Source organism: Podarcis gaigeae (assembly GCF_964106915.1).
Source record: "Podarcis gaigeae genome assembly, chromosome: 10".
Classification (NCBI taxonomy): Eukaryota; Metazoa; Chordata; class Lepidosauria; order Squamata; family Lacertidae; genus Podarcis; species Podarcis gaigeae.
This window is the reverse complement of record NC_139686.1, coordinates 21,163,565-21,176,402: the sequence shown is the minus strand read 5'-3', so window position 1 is coordinate 21,176,402 and position 12,838 is coordinate 21,163,565. Positions and strand designations below refer to the sequence as shown.

The 12,838-nt window shown below is 43.2% G+C and overlaps 1 protein-coding gene across 1 annotated transcript in view; it reads right to left on the bottom strand.

The window, feature by feature from the left end:
• The window catches only part of CHRM2 (cholinergic receptor muscarinic 2), a 176,808-nt gene extending 169,932 nt beyond the window's left edge, over nt 1-6,876 (bottom strand). Inside the window, exon 1 of the mRNA XM_083700673.1 lies at nt 6,122-6,876. The gene's annotated coding sequence lies outside the window, so the exon portion shown is untranslated. The remainder of the gene's footprint in view (nt 1-6,121) is intronic.
• Nucleotides 6,877-12,838: the final 5,962 nt, after the last annotated feature.

The window sequence follows — 12,838 nt, the reverse complement described above, 5'->3', positions numbered from 1 at the left end:
ATTTCTGGATCTGGTTTCATTCTTCTGCAGCCTACACAGCTTCCAGACATCCTGTTTACTCAGCATTTATCCTGATTTGTCTGCCCAAATCAATGTTTGTGGGGAGAGTCCCAAGGGCCAGACGGAGAGGCTTAGAGAGCCACATTCAGCCCCAAGACTTGAGTTTCTTCACCCCTCTTCTAAACTTAAGTGAACTTAAAATGCCAAACCGCATATGCTCAGTGTATGATTAGGGTTGGCAAGCTGTGTTTTTGTCTTGCGTATCAGGATTACAGAAGCAGTTGTAAAGCATGGAATGAGGGGGTATGAGGGGAAGAGAAATGTCAGTTGTGTGCTTTGCAATTGCAATAATACTCATGGCAATCTAAATCCCTTGTAAGACTCTTAAGTCCAGGGTCTAGAATTACCTAGTAACACCACTCTGCCTTCTGCATGCAGCAGAATTATTATTATTATTATTATTATTATTATTATTATTATTATTTAGTATACCTTTGTCTCAAACCACTTGACTCTGCTAGTTTAAAAAACCAGAGCTTGTGCTAGAATACTGAAATGGGAATGGGGTATTATGGTATGTGGGTGAGAACTCAGAATTAGAAATATCTGACCAGCACACAAACAGTCAGAAGGCAAAGCCCACATTTGAACATGGAGCATGGAAGACACAATCTTGGGCACACTTGCTTGGAGATAAGCTCTCATGAACAAAGTGGGATTTGCTTCTGAGTAAACATGGTTATGGTTGGGCAGTAATGCATTATGCTGAAACACTTGTCTGCCGAGCCTATGCATATCTGTGCAGGAGTCATTTTCACTGACTCCAATAGAACACAGAACTGCTGTCTAGACATGCTTACTGGGGTTTTAGTTTCCCTGTCAACAGAACTCAATTGGAGTCACTCCCAAGAAAAATTGTATTGGATTGTGCAGCATGACTAAGCCCCTTACTAGTCCTAAACGCCTTACTTAGAAGAAAGTTCTTTTGCAGGTATATGCAGCTTGTGGACCATTAGACATAAGGATGCCACCCACCAAGAGACATTTTTTTATGGTGACACTTAAGGGGCACAATAAGCCTATTTGTTTGGCTGCTGTCTCAGACAGGCAGGTCATAATATTTGGTGGATGTTCAGACTTTGCTGGGTACCAAATTGTGCATTGTGTATTTTAAGACTAGCCTTAAAGGATGCCTCTCCGTTCCCTGTTAAGGAACTGATCAAATAAGGAAACAGCAGTGACAAAATGTTAGACGATGGGCCCGTAGGTGACGTTAATTCATGTGAGGATCATCATTACAGAATTGTTTTCAGTGCTGTTATCATCGTTATTAGTATAATAGCACAGCACCATTCATCGGAATGCTCCAGGGGACATCCAAGACACTCAGATAATTGAATGCTCAGTTAAATGAGGAAGGTTCTTTTCCTTACACATGCATTGGCCCTAATCTAAAGCATGGAGAGTTCAAGATGGATTTTAATAACTCTGCACCCAAAAAATTATGGACACTTTTGCACAGTGCTAGTTCAATTATAAGAGCAGTTTTTAGACCGGCAACTGTAACTCGTGAATGTCTTTTCATGCAGTATAGAAGCCAATTTCAAACTGAATGCACATTCTAGGCTGCCTGAAGATTTTCATTTGAATCCCCGATGCAGGAAATGAAAAAAGCCAATGTAAGCATCATTTGTGGGAATGGCCTGAAAGTTCCAGGCAACAGACATTTGGATAACTGGGCAATTTCTGCTGTGTATTACCATTTAAACACTATTTTGTGGCAGTATCTTCAACAGCAGCAAAGCAACTTAGTCTCGTTTAGAAATACATCAGGAGCTTCAGACCACCAAATTTCTCGCCTGAAAGGTAGTAGCCACAGCATTTGAAGGCTTATCCATGGTGTGGACTTAAACTAATTTAACAGTTACTCCTTTTGACTAGGGAACTTGGTGAACTGTAATACTGTTAGGGCATGGAGAGGAAACCTATAGCTCTCCAGATTTTGCTAGGCTAAAACTTCCCTTGGTTATCCGGTTGATGCTGATGAAATCCAGTAAAATATGAAGGACCACTGGTCCCTATTCCTCTGTTTTAGAAGGAGCTGAGCTCTCCTGCAGAGAATTATGGATGTCTTTACCAAATGACTAGTCCAAAAAAGTCTTTAGTGAGATGCTGATATATGTGTGTGTGGTATGTGCACTTTTGAAGTGCAGATATGTCATTCCTATATTCCCTAGAAAAACATGAGAGTTCAGTGAAAAGGTCTGGTGGATTTGGAGAGATTTGGAAAGTGACTAGGATGGTACTGAAAAAATCCTCTTCCATAGTGGGTCTTGCCTTTGTTGTAGGAGTACCTACCACAGAAACTATGACTCTGCAACTTGCCTCGGGGCTGTTGGGAAGTGGATCTGGGTAAAAGAAGTGGAACTGCTGAGCTATTGTCATGGATCGCAGGTCAGTAGTACATAGCATGCTTTCATTGGTGCAGAAAAGGGTCTAGGGGTCTTAGAAGACCACAAGCTTAACATGAGTCAACATTCTGATGCAGCAGCAAAAGAAAAAGCTGGTGCTATTCTAGGCTGCATCAAGAGAAGTATAGTGTTCTGATCAATGGAAGTAATAGTCCCGGTCTATTCTTCCTTGATCAGAACACACCTGGAGCACTGTGTCCAGATCTGGGTGCCACAATTTAAGAATGATATTGACAGAGTGGAATGTGTGCAGAGGAGGGCAACCAAGATGACAAAGGGTCTGGAAACCAAGGTTTATGAGGAACAGTTGAGGGGGAATGGGTATGTTTAGCCTGGTAAAGAGGAGACTAAGGGGAGATGTGATAGCCAAATATCTAATGGGCTGTCAAATGTAAGATGGAGCAAGCTTGTTTTCCCCTGCTCTGGATGGTAGGACCTAAGCCAATGATTTCAAGTTACAAGAAAGGAGACTCCCAAGTAAACATCAGGAAGATCTTTCTGATGGTGGGCTCTGCTTCCTTGGAGGTTTTTAAGCAGAGGTTGGATGGTCATCTGTCGTGGGTGCTTTAACTGCGATTACTGCATTGCAGGGGTTGGACTAGATGATCCTCAAGGTCCCTTCCAACTCTACAATTCTATGATTCTAGGAACATATTGAAAGCTAACCTTGCTGCATCTGGGGACCTTCCTGCTTAGCAGGACTTGGGCATCTGCCCTAAAGTTCAACTTGGATGATACCACACCATGCTTCATATGCAGGAACACCCAGCTGTTGTGATTCAATGGGACTTACTCACAGGTAAATGTTTTCAGGACTTGAGCCTAGTAGACTCAAGTGATGGTTCTAACTCACTTAAACAGGGATAGTCAGACTGGCTCCTCCGGTTTGGTTGCAGGCTTGGGAGACCCTGGAGGGAGAGCCATGGCCCCTTCAATTAGACACAACCAAAGATCTGACTTACTATAAGGTAACTTCATATGCTCATGTGTGTGCATAGCCTTGATAAACCTCTGTGTCTATCTAAGGTAAGAAATAGCTGCTGATTTTGAATTGGCAATGCTGGCTTATTCCATTTCCCCAGCCTTGGAAATCAAACCAATCCGTTTATAAATGCGACCTGAGATTTCCTTAAAAAACAACAACTTTGCTACCAAAGAAAATTAGAGGTATGTATAAAAAGAGAAGCGCAGCAGGGGCAAAAATGTAGCTGATTCAAGGGCATCCAAATGACCATAAAACTCTGGAAATGGTCCCTTGATCTGAATGCCTGGAGCTCTTGACTGCAAAACCCCAGAGCAGCCAAGGCAGCACTATTAAGGCTATCTAACCGGAACGTAAGCACGATCTATTGGAGGGAGAGATATTTAATAGAGTTTCTGACTAGAGCTTAGCCAGGGAATGACAGTCACCATCTCTCTTCCCCCCCAAGAGCTGTCCCATCTGACCTTCCCAGAAGTGTTTTCTCAAGACCTCTGCAATAACTGTTCTGAAGGCATCCCTGCTAGGCACCCACAGGGGCACAGAGATGCGTTTCTGGAGCATTGCTGCACTAGGGAGGCTGTTCAGAAAACATTTTCCTATGTTATGGTGGGGGGACTGGAGCTTGTCGGTTCATATTTTGTCTGCCCACATCAACTCTGCCACGTTTCTATCTCCCCTGTCCAGTCCAACCCTCCCAATTTTACTTTATAGCTGTAACTAAATCTCAATGCCTGATCCCATCAGTACACAGAACCCCAGCATTGGTTTTAACTTATTTGTTGCATCTAATTCCAGCCCCTGCCAGTTTCCATCTTTCATGCTTTGGCTGCACTTTACTCCACTCCTCCTATGCATAATAATCCCCTCCTGCAAGGCTGAAAAAAATGCTATATAGAAGTTAACTAAGCTATTTTTTTGCATTTTTTCTATCACTGCATTGAAGGCTGCAATCCTATGCACACTTAACTGGGAATAACCTTCACTGAACACAGTGAAATTTACTTCCGAGTAAATGTGGAAAGGATTACATTGTCCATAAACATCTTCCTTACATCAACTGTGGTGCTTTTTGCACCTGTGTTGCACTTGCTTTGCATCTGGATCCATACTCAATGCTTAGAATAGACCCATCAAAATCAGTGTGGACTTAACAGACTTGTTTCCCCAGAATTTCAGAATTCCCACTGAATTCAATGGGATTTGCTCTCAGATAAATGTGTATTGCAGCCTAGGTTATTCATGACTATCTTAAAGTCCCATTGATTTCAATGGGTCTGCTGTAAACATAACTAAGGCTATGTACACACTGCTGTTTACTGCACACCCTGTATACTCCCAACGATGGTTTAGGAAGTTGTGTGTGCACATAGGACAATCTACACCTGTGGCCACAATCTACACCTATCCTGTTGTTTCTTATGAAATACTGCATTCTGATGCATTTCCCCCCAAACCAGCTTCAATCCAAATGGAGAAAAAGAATGACTTAGCTGTGTTTTAAATTGGTAATGTCTACACAGCCTAAGATTGCCATCCTAACCCCATACTTGGGAGTAAGTATCATTGCATTCAACGAGGATTACATCTGAGTAGAAATGTTTAAGGTTGCCCTGTAAATCTTGATCCAATCCTTTGGAATCTAGCACTCCCTTTTTCTTCCTTTACTATACATAACTCATTCGAAGCACCAAACTCCCACTTTGATTTAAACTTCTGCATCTATTTTATTGTACTCCCCTTCATGAATAAACATCAGCAATGACAAACTTCTTTGCCATCCGTTCTCCTCTCTACCTTCACTGTCTTCCAACCTTCATGCATCTCAGTACTTCCACTGCCTCTCGCTCTCCCGGCGCCAACCCTCCTTGGGAAAGATGCTTCTGTGGGTTCCTCCACACATGCACTTCAACAAGTTCAGCATGTGTGAAAGAGCCTTCTCAGAGTACTCATCTGGATGGAGAGACTTTCCATATTTATTTACCGTATCTACCTACTTATTTAAAGAATGTGTATCCTGCTTTTCACTATATGTCCCAAACGGCTGACAGAAAGATAGAGAGAATGTAAATTAATCAGAAAATAGAGCCATTAGAAATACTACAAAATAACCCCCCTTGCGTCCCTGCAACCTAGCTAACTCACACGTCTGGCTGCCTCCAGTACTGAGTGCATCAATTGACTGGAAAATTAAGTCAGGGTTAGGGACCCAAGAGGAGTGGCCCCCTTGATGTTGCACACCTCCCATGTTCCCTGACCATTGGCCATGCTGGCTCTGTGAGCTGATGGAAATTGGCAATCAGCTGCAATGGAATTAAGCGATTTACATGGAAGGTAGGCAGATGCAGAAGAGCTTCTACACCTTCAATAGCCGTGTCGCAGAAGAGGGTCTTTCACCGGCGGGACAAGCCATCCCTGGGAACTCCCCTCTTTCCCTAGGATACGACTAAAGGTGTAGGACCCCCGTCCTCTTTTCCCACCCCTGGTCAATGCGTGGCCATCCAGAGCCTGCACTGCCGAAGTGTGAGCGAATGTCAAGTTCGGGGCAGAGACGAGATTCGTCGCGCAATGTGCGCAGTGAAAATAATCTACATTAACGCGGATGGGAACAAAAGACGAGCGAGCCAGACGTTCCTTGAAAAGCAGCGGGTGAAACGGCGAAATGCCCTACCTTGGAAAGACAGAGGCGCGCGCTGGGCTAGCTGCGGGTCCATATCGGGCTGTCCGTTGGAGAAGCAGAAAGTGCCCGAACCCCAACCTGGAAGGGGCCCTAGAATATCGTCGGAGGGGGAAGTGGGGTGCGCTCAATCAGGGGACGCGTTCAGTCAAGCCGCTGTTCAGAAAAGCGCCCCACCAGCCTCTTTCGCTGCCCAGCCGAGAGCCGCTCAGGGCGCCCTCCAAACCTGCTCCTCGCTGGTGGAGACGCGGCGTTGTTTTCCTCCAAATCTTTCCAGTGGCGTTCAACGCGGCATTAGTACTCGAGAGCCAGGCGCTCTTCTCCACACCCCCTACTCCACCCCCACCCCGATGACGGCTGTTGGCGAGACCCTTGAGTGCCTAGCAGCCCCCAACGCGCCAGCAGAACGATCGGAACCAGATTGTGAGTGATTCAAGTGACAAGCCGGTCACAGCTTTCGCAGAGGAAGACTGCGCGAATGTCTCGGATTTCTTTGGGAAATCTTTTGCTTTGCAGAACCCAAACATAAGCAAACACACAAACGCGGATCAGGGGTGACATAAAAACAATAGCTCTGGGTGAGATCGCCCCATAGTGTAAAACGAGACCATTCCAATGTGGTCAAGCGATCTGGCCATAGGGGAAGTCCGCTAGGCTGCAATCCTATGCACGTTTACCTACGAGTAAGCACAGCGGAATGCAGGGGGGACTTGATACCGAATAAACGTGCCCGAGACGGGGTTTTGCTCAACTGCCACCCCATCTCCATTTACTTGGTAGGAGTGACTAGGACTAAATGGACTAAGCGAGGCTGATTTCCGTGTTATGCATGCACACGTTCTCTTAAATTGTGGATCTGGTTGTTAACATGCATGCAGTTCTCCCCCCCCCAAAAAAAAAGCAAAATGGGCGTGGGGGGGAGTAGGCAGGTGGGTTGGAAGCCCAAGGGAAGAGGTTTCCCCTTCACAGGTCACTCGAGAGTGGGGCGTGAAGGTTTTGGTTAGACATAGCTCTGTGAGCAAGCAAGGTGTTTGTGCAGCCTGACAGATCGTGGCCGGCTGCCTCGGTACACTCGGTATTTGATGACATTCTCAAACATCACGGGGACTTAAGTGAGCGCGAAGGGTCGCATACGCTGAGAATGACCCCGAGGACCCTTACAGATTTAGCCGCAAAGCATATTTACAGAGGCTGAGATAGCAGCCCTTTCGATAAACAGAATTTTCCATGGATTTACTGCGAGCGGGGTTGGAAGTTCTCTTAGCAAGAGGCTATGCCCTCTCCAAAATCCTCCGATGAATATACAGCTGGGGGAAGGTGTGTGTGTGTGTGTGGCCAAGGAACACATTTACGACATGCATTTGCAAGAGTTTAATACACAATCAGTTTCCCGCGGTTGTTGTAACTCCAGTTGCACCTAAATGCCTTGCTTTTGGAAAGGGGCCAGCAGTTTAACAGTGTAATAATTACCGGATTTATTGAGCAGGTTACTGCGTGTAGAAGCGCAGCTGCATATGACCTAAACTCCGGCGAATGTGAATGCCAAGGCTCAAAGTCAAACAGAGGCAATGAACGTAAAACGTCGTCCTATAGCCCCCGGGATCGGGACAACTTTCACAGAGAAATTTCAGCACGCTGGACAGCTCCATGCCTCGCTCCCTTGCCTTCTAGCTTGGAAGGTGCCCCCAAAAGACAGTTCCTCAAGAATTTTAGCAGGATGTATCTTTTGAAGTCTTTATCTTGTTCGTCATTATTGTTTATAGGGACAAGCTATGGTTTCCCTGTGAGTTGTTTCTACATAAATATAAGCTTATTTTTTTCTTGAGGTTGATAAACTTGGATCCCATCTCCCTTTTATCCTCCCTCACACCATCTGTATCCAAAAGTGGGGGGGGGGGAGTAGCCCTATTAGTTTGTGATCCTCAAAACTGCGAGTCTTGTAGCGCCTTAAAGACGCGCAAATTTTATTATGGCATAAGCATTTGTCGTTTAGAGGCCACTTCATCAGATCAGTACTAGTTCTGGAAAGCATATTCCTTTTCAAATTCTGCAAACCCTTCTTAACTTCAGAAGCTCTATCCATAAATACTTGTCTATGGGAAAAGGATAAATAAGTTAATTTGGTCAGACATGCTGAATTAAGGATCAGGCAGTGTTTGCGGTTTACCCTCTCAGGACATGTGTGTGTTTGTGTGGAGAGAGAGAGAGAGAGAGAGAGAGAGAGAGAGAGAGAGAGGGGTAATCAACAGGAACAGTCATTTCAGCATCCCCAGGAATCATCTAAGTACCTGGTGTACATGCTTGAGATACTTTAAAAGAAATTACTCACCAATTTTGTCCCATTGTGCTCAAAATCAGAGCAGCCATTTCCCATCCTTTCAATGTTGGCATAAAGGGAATGAGGATTCTACTCTGCATTAATGGTTTTATCAGAACTGGAGAGAGGATGGTAGTTCATCTAGATAACTTCATACTGGATACTCAGATCATTTGGTGTGTGGCACTGGGTGCCAGAATGGTTAAGAATTGCTTTGATGGTTGTAGGGTTATAGGAGTGCACTAGTAATTTGAGATAACCAGTAATTTCAAATATCATGATTGAGATGCTTAGCATTCCTTTCCTCTTCTACTCTCTCGGCATATTTATAGCTGTGTATATATGTGTGTACACACACACACACACACACACACACACACACCAATTAGTCATGATTGGAAAATTTGTACTGTGGACTTTCACTGGAAATGCTATTCTTTTTCTTGAAGTACCATTACATTTCCTTTATTCTTATTTCTTTCTTTGCTTTCCATCTCTGTTACCATATACAATTTCTCCTTTATTTTCCACAAAGCAGAGAACTTAAATGGGCAGTAATTATGGTGGTTATTAAATCAGATTTTTGTTGTTGTTGAAGAAGAATGCTCTCTTAATGCATGGGGAGAGGTGTGTTCTAGACCCTAATAACATGGGAAAACATAGTTAAGACTAAAAGAGGAAGTATCAAGGATACTTAACTTGCAAAAACCTCACCTCATAAACCAAATATAGCCTGTGGGTCAGCTGGGGGGGAAATATAATAACTTAAATGGGAAGATCCATTGACAACTTTGAAGCACTAACGATGAATATTTCCCTTTACATTCATACCTCTAGCCTTTTTCTCTTTGGACACAGCTGCATATAGGCTTTAATGAAAAATCAATACTGTTTCTTTTTAAATGGTTTACTGAAATAAAGGCTCTGCTCTGCTCCTAGAATACTGTTTGTTTGCACAGTGCAAGGATTAAAAAGGCTTACCTGCCCGTGCTTGTTGATCCCTTTCAAGGAAGGGGCAATGTTGATTTATAGAGCATGCTTAGCTCAGTTGGTTGAAGCATGGTGCTGATAATGCCAAGGCTGCAGGTTCGATGCTTGTATAGTACAACTGCATATTCCTGCACTGCAGGGGGTTGGACTAGATGATCCTCAGGGTCTCTTTCAACTCTGCAATGCTATGGTTATATCACTTGGGGATGTCAGACTTACAGGCCTAGTGTGGAAGGTTGATGCTAATTACAGATGAATGGCATTGGGTCTGGTGGAATAGTTGAATATTGGTCAGCAGAATATTGGTCACTCACCTCTCTTATTAGTAAGTGGGTATACTATGTGCTGGGCTGGGGTGGGAAGATATCAAATATAAGATGGGGGAGCTTCTAGGTGCACAGAAATAAATTTCTTAAGCCTAATACATTCTTCAAGTGCATTCTCAGATAGGAATGGACAAATCTGTCAATTGCTGTTCTCTTAGTTTCTCATTTTCCCCCAGTCCTAAATTCAGTTATCCACATTTTCAAATCAGCTTGCAATTTTCCTCATGAAAAATTGCCAGCATTTTGGTGCAACTTTATCTGAATGAACACATTTTTGTATGCAGTTTTGCCTAATTTACGCATTCATGCAAGCAATTCCCCCCAATATACACTGGACGCTCAGGTTGCGAACATGATCTGTGCGGGAGGCACGTTGGCAACCCGCAGCGCTGCGTCTGCGCACGCGCAAAGCGCCGAAACCAGAAGAAACCTGTTCCGGTACTTCCGGGTTTGGTGTGGTGCACAACCCGAAAATGCACAACCTGAAGCACCTGTAACCTGAGGTATGACTGTAATGTGTTTTTGAATGTTATTTTCAACAATAAATGCATTTTATGCACAATTTATCCTGACATATGCATTTGTGTACACATTGCTTGGCTGGAGAACTGCACGGTAAAATTTGAAGAAGTGCAAATTTCGATCGGTGCTTGTGTTTCATTTCACTGTTCGCATTTTTGTTTCCAAAAGTGCAAATTTGGTAGCTCCACCTTGAAATGCAAACTGAATATAATCACCCCACCCCCATGTATCCCTACTCTCAGACACAACCAACTCTGCTGCAAAAGAATCTTCACTGGTGTGAAACATGTGATACCGGCAACACATTCCTCCCATCTTATCATCCATTGCATCACAGACCACTCCACCATGCTGGGTGAATCAGTAGTGCTTTGCCAGTTCTCATTTAAATGGCTGGCACTGGAATTGCATTGAAAGTCCAAAGAAATGGAATAAAATATGCCTTTCAAAATAGATGGAAGGATACCAGAGAAAACACTAGAATGCCATTGTTTTGGCAGCAACATTGCATGGATTTTCCAGAGTACCCAAGTATGTGGGAAATGTCATTTCTGGTGCAAATGACTAGAGTGGAGATAAAATGACAGAGACTTTATCATCAGCTGTGGAAATGTAGGTAACTTACATACGAAAAGCAAGACTATTTAAAAAGTCTGGGAAATGGCCAATGTAAAGTAGGGACACATCCACACCAAAGTGTGTACCGGCAAAAGCCTTGAGAGAATAGAACGGGGTGGCATTGCAAAATAAATCAGATTCATTATGGAAATGAGAACAAGACACATGCTGAACAGAATTCACGTTCATCAAGTAGAAATCATAATGTAAAAAAACAAACAAACCCTCAGCAGCATGACAGTTAAATAGCTGAGCATGAGCAAGCAATACTCCTTTATTTATTTATTTTGTCCCTCCAAAGGGAGAGGATCCCTACAGAGTATGAAATACATCATCAAGTTTGATATAGGTCAATACTGTTCAGACAAATGTCTGGGAAGTGTGACGATCATTACATAAACTGCTCTTATAATGGAGAGATTCCTGTATAATAGAGTGTTCAAGGGAATTTTTTTGTTTCTGTTTTCAACCAAGTGTCTAAACTGGTGAGTATCATTTTCTAGAATGTTTTCAAGATAGCATTTTTCAGTGTAACAGTCTGCTTTCTTTCATATCAATTTACAAAGCTCTCCTTGGACATGATGTATATTGTTTTCAAATGCATGGAATAGTGTATCAAGACAGGAATCCTATAGCCTGTGGACAGATGTGTGCTTTAGACAACAGCTGTAGCTGGAGATAGCTGAGAAGTGAAAACACATTCACAGTCCAATACAAGACATAGCTACTTAGAAGCCAGTCCCATTCAGTTCCATGGGACTTAATCCCAGGTAAGTACATGATTGCAGCTCTAAGTCGTGACCATCCATGCTGGGTCCATTATTTACTACTGCCTCCTCCTCTGTTCTGTTATATTTCACCAGTCAGAGCCAGCAGAAGTCACCAGATGCAGTTGTGTACAGGAGGAGGCAGCTGTGGTACTGATCAATGGAGCCACTGGTAGGACTGATATCAAGTATACAGTGGCCTCTGACCACAGTGAATGGTTCTGGGCACCCGTTAGCCATTTTAATTCCCCACAATGCTATGGAGCTACCATTTGACAGTCAAGGAAAATGTCAGTGCAATACATGATTTAGGGAAGCAGGCTAGCTATCACTGTAAAATTAAAAAGAGAGCTAGATTGCATAAAACAATAAAATTCATCTTGGGGGGTGGGGAGTTATGCTAATCCACTGGATGTTCTGCTCTGCAGAGCTCAGACAGAATCTTTAAGGACAGGGCACATTGTACAGGTTTCTCAATTTCATGGAGGAGCCTATGCAACAGGAGTGGGCAACCTTTTTGAAGCTAAGGACAGTAACACAAGGAAGTTCATAGCTGTCTATGCATAGAGTGCCATTCACTGTTTCTATTGACTACCAGGACAGATCCAGATTCAGCGAGCAGATCCAGCAAATAACAATTCCCCTGCTCCCTGTTCATCTGTTTAGTGACCATATCTTGGAAGTAGAAGTAGGGCTGCTTGTTTTTTTGACCAAGTTTCACCTATGAATCTTGCCCTTCTCTCCACTGACAAAAGGAGGAAAACTAGAAAGACCATTCTGGGAAAGGCAATCTATATCCCCTTTTCACCCAGTCCATAAATGCTACTGTTGATATTAGCTTATCTTATACAGTTGTAAGCATTGCTTGCATTGCTGATAACATTGTGTTTTATCAATATTTTTCATTACAGTGTACACACACACAAAAACACACATGCACGCACACACACACACACTGCTTAGAAAGTTTTGCAATTAAGCAACTGCTAAATCTTTCTAAATAAAATAAATAGCCCACATGGACTACTTTGAATGAAGCTTATCATATCTTGAGCAATTTTATGTCTCCGTCTGAATCCAAGTCTATTTTTGTTCTTTTCAGTTTGAAAAATAGCATTTCACACACATTCTTTTTTTAAAAAAAATCAATCTTCTTTAATATGATTATTAA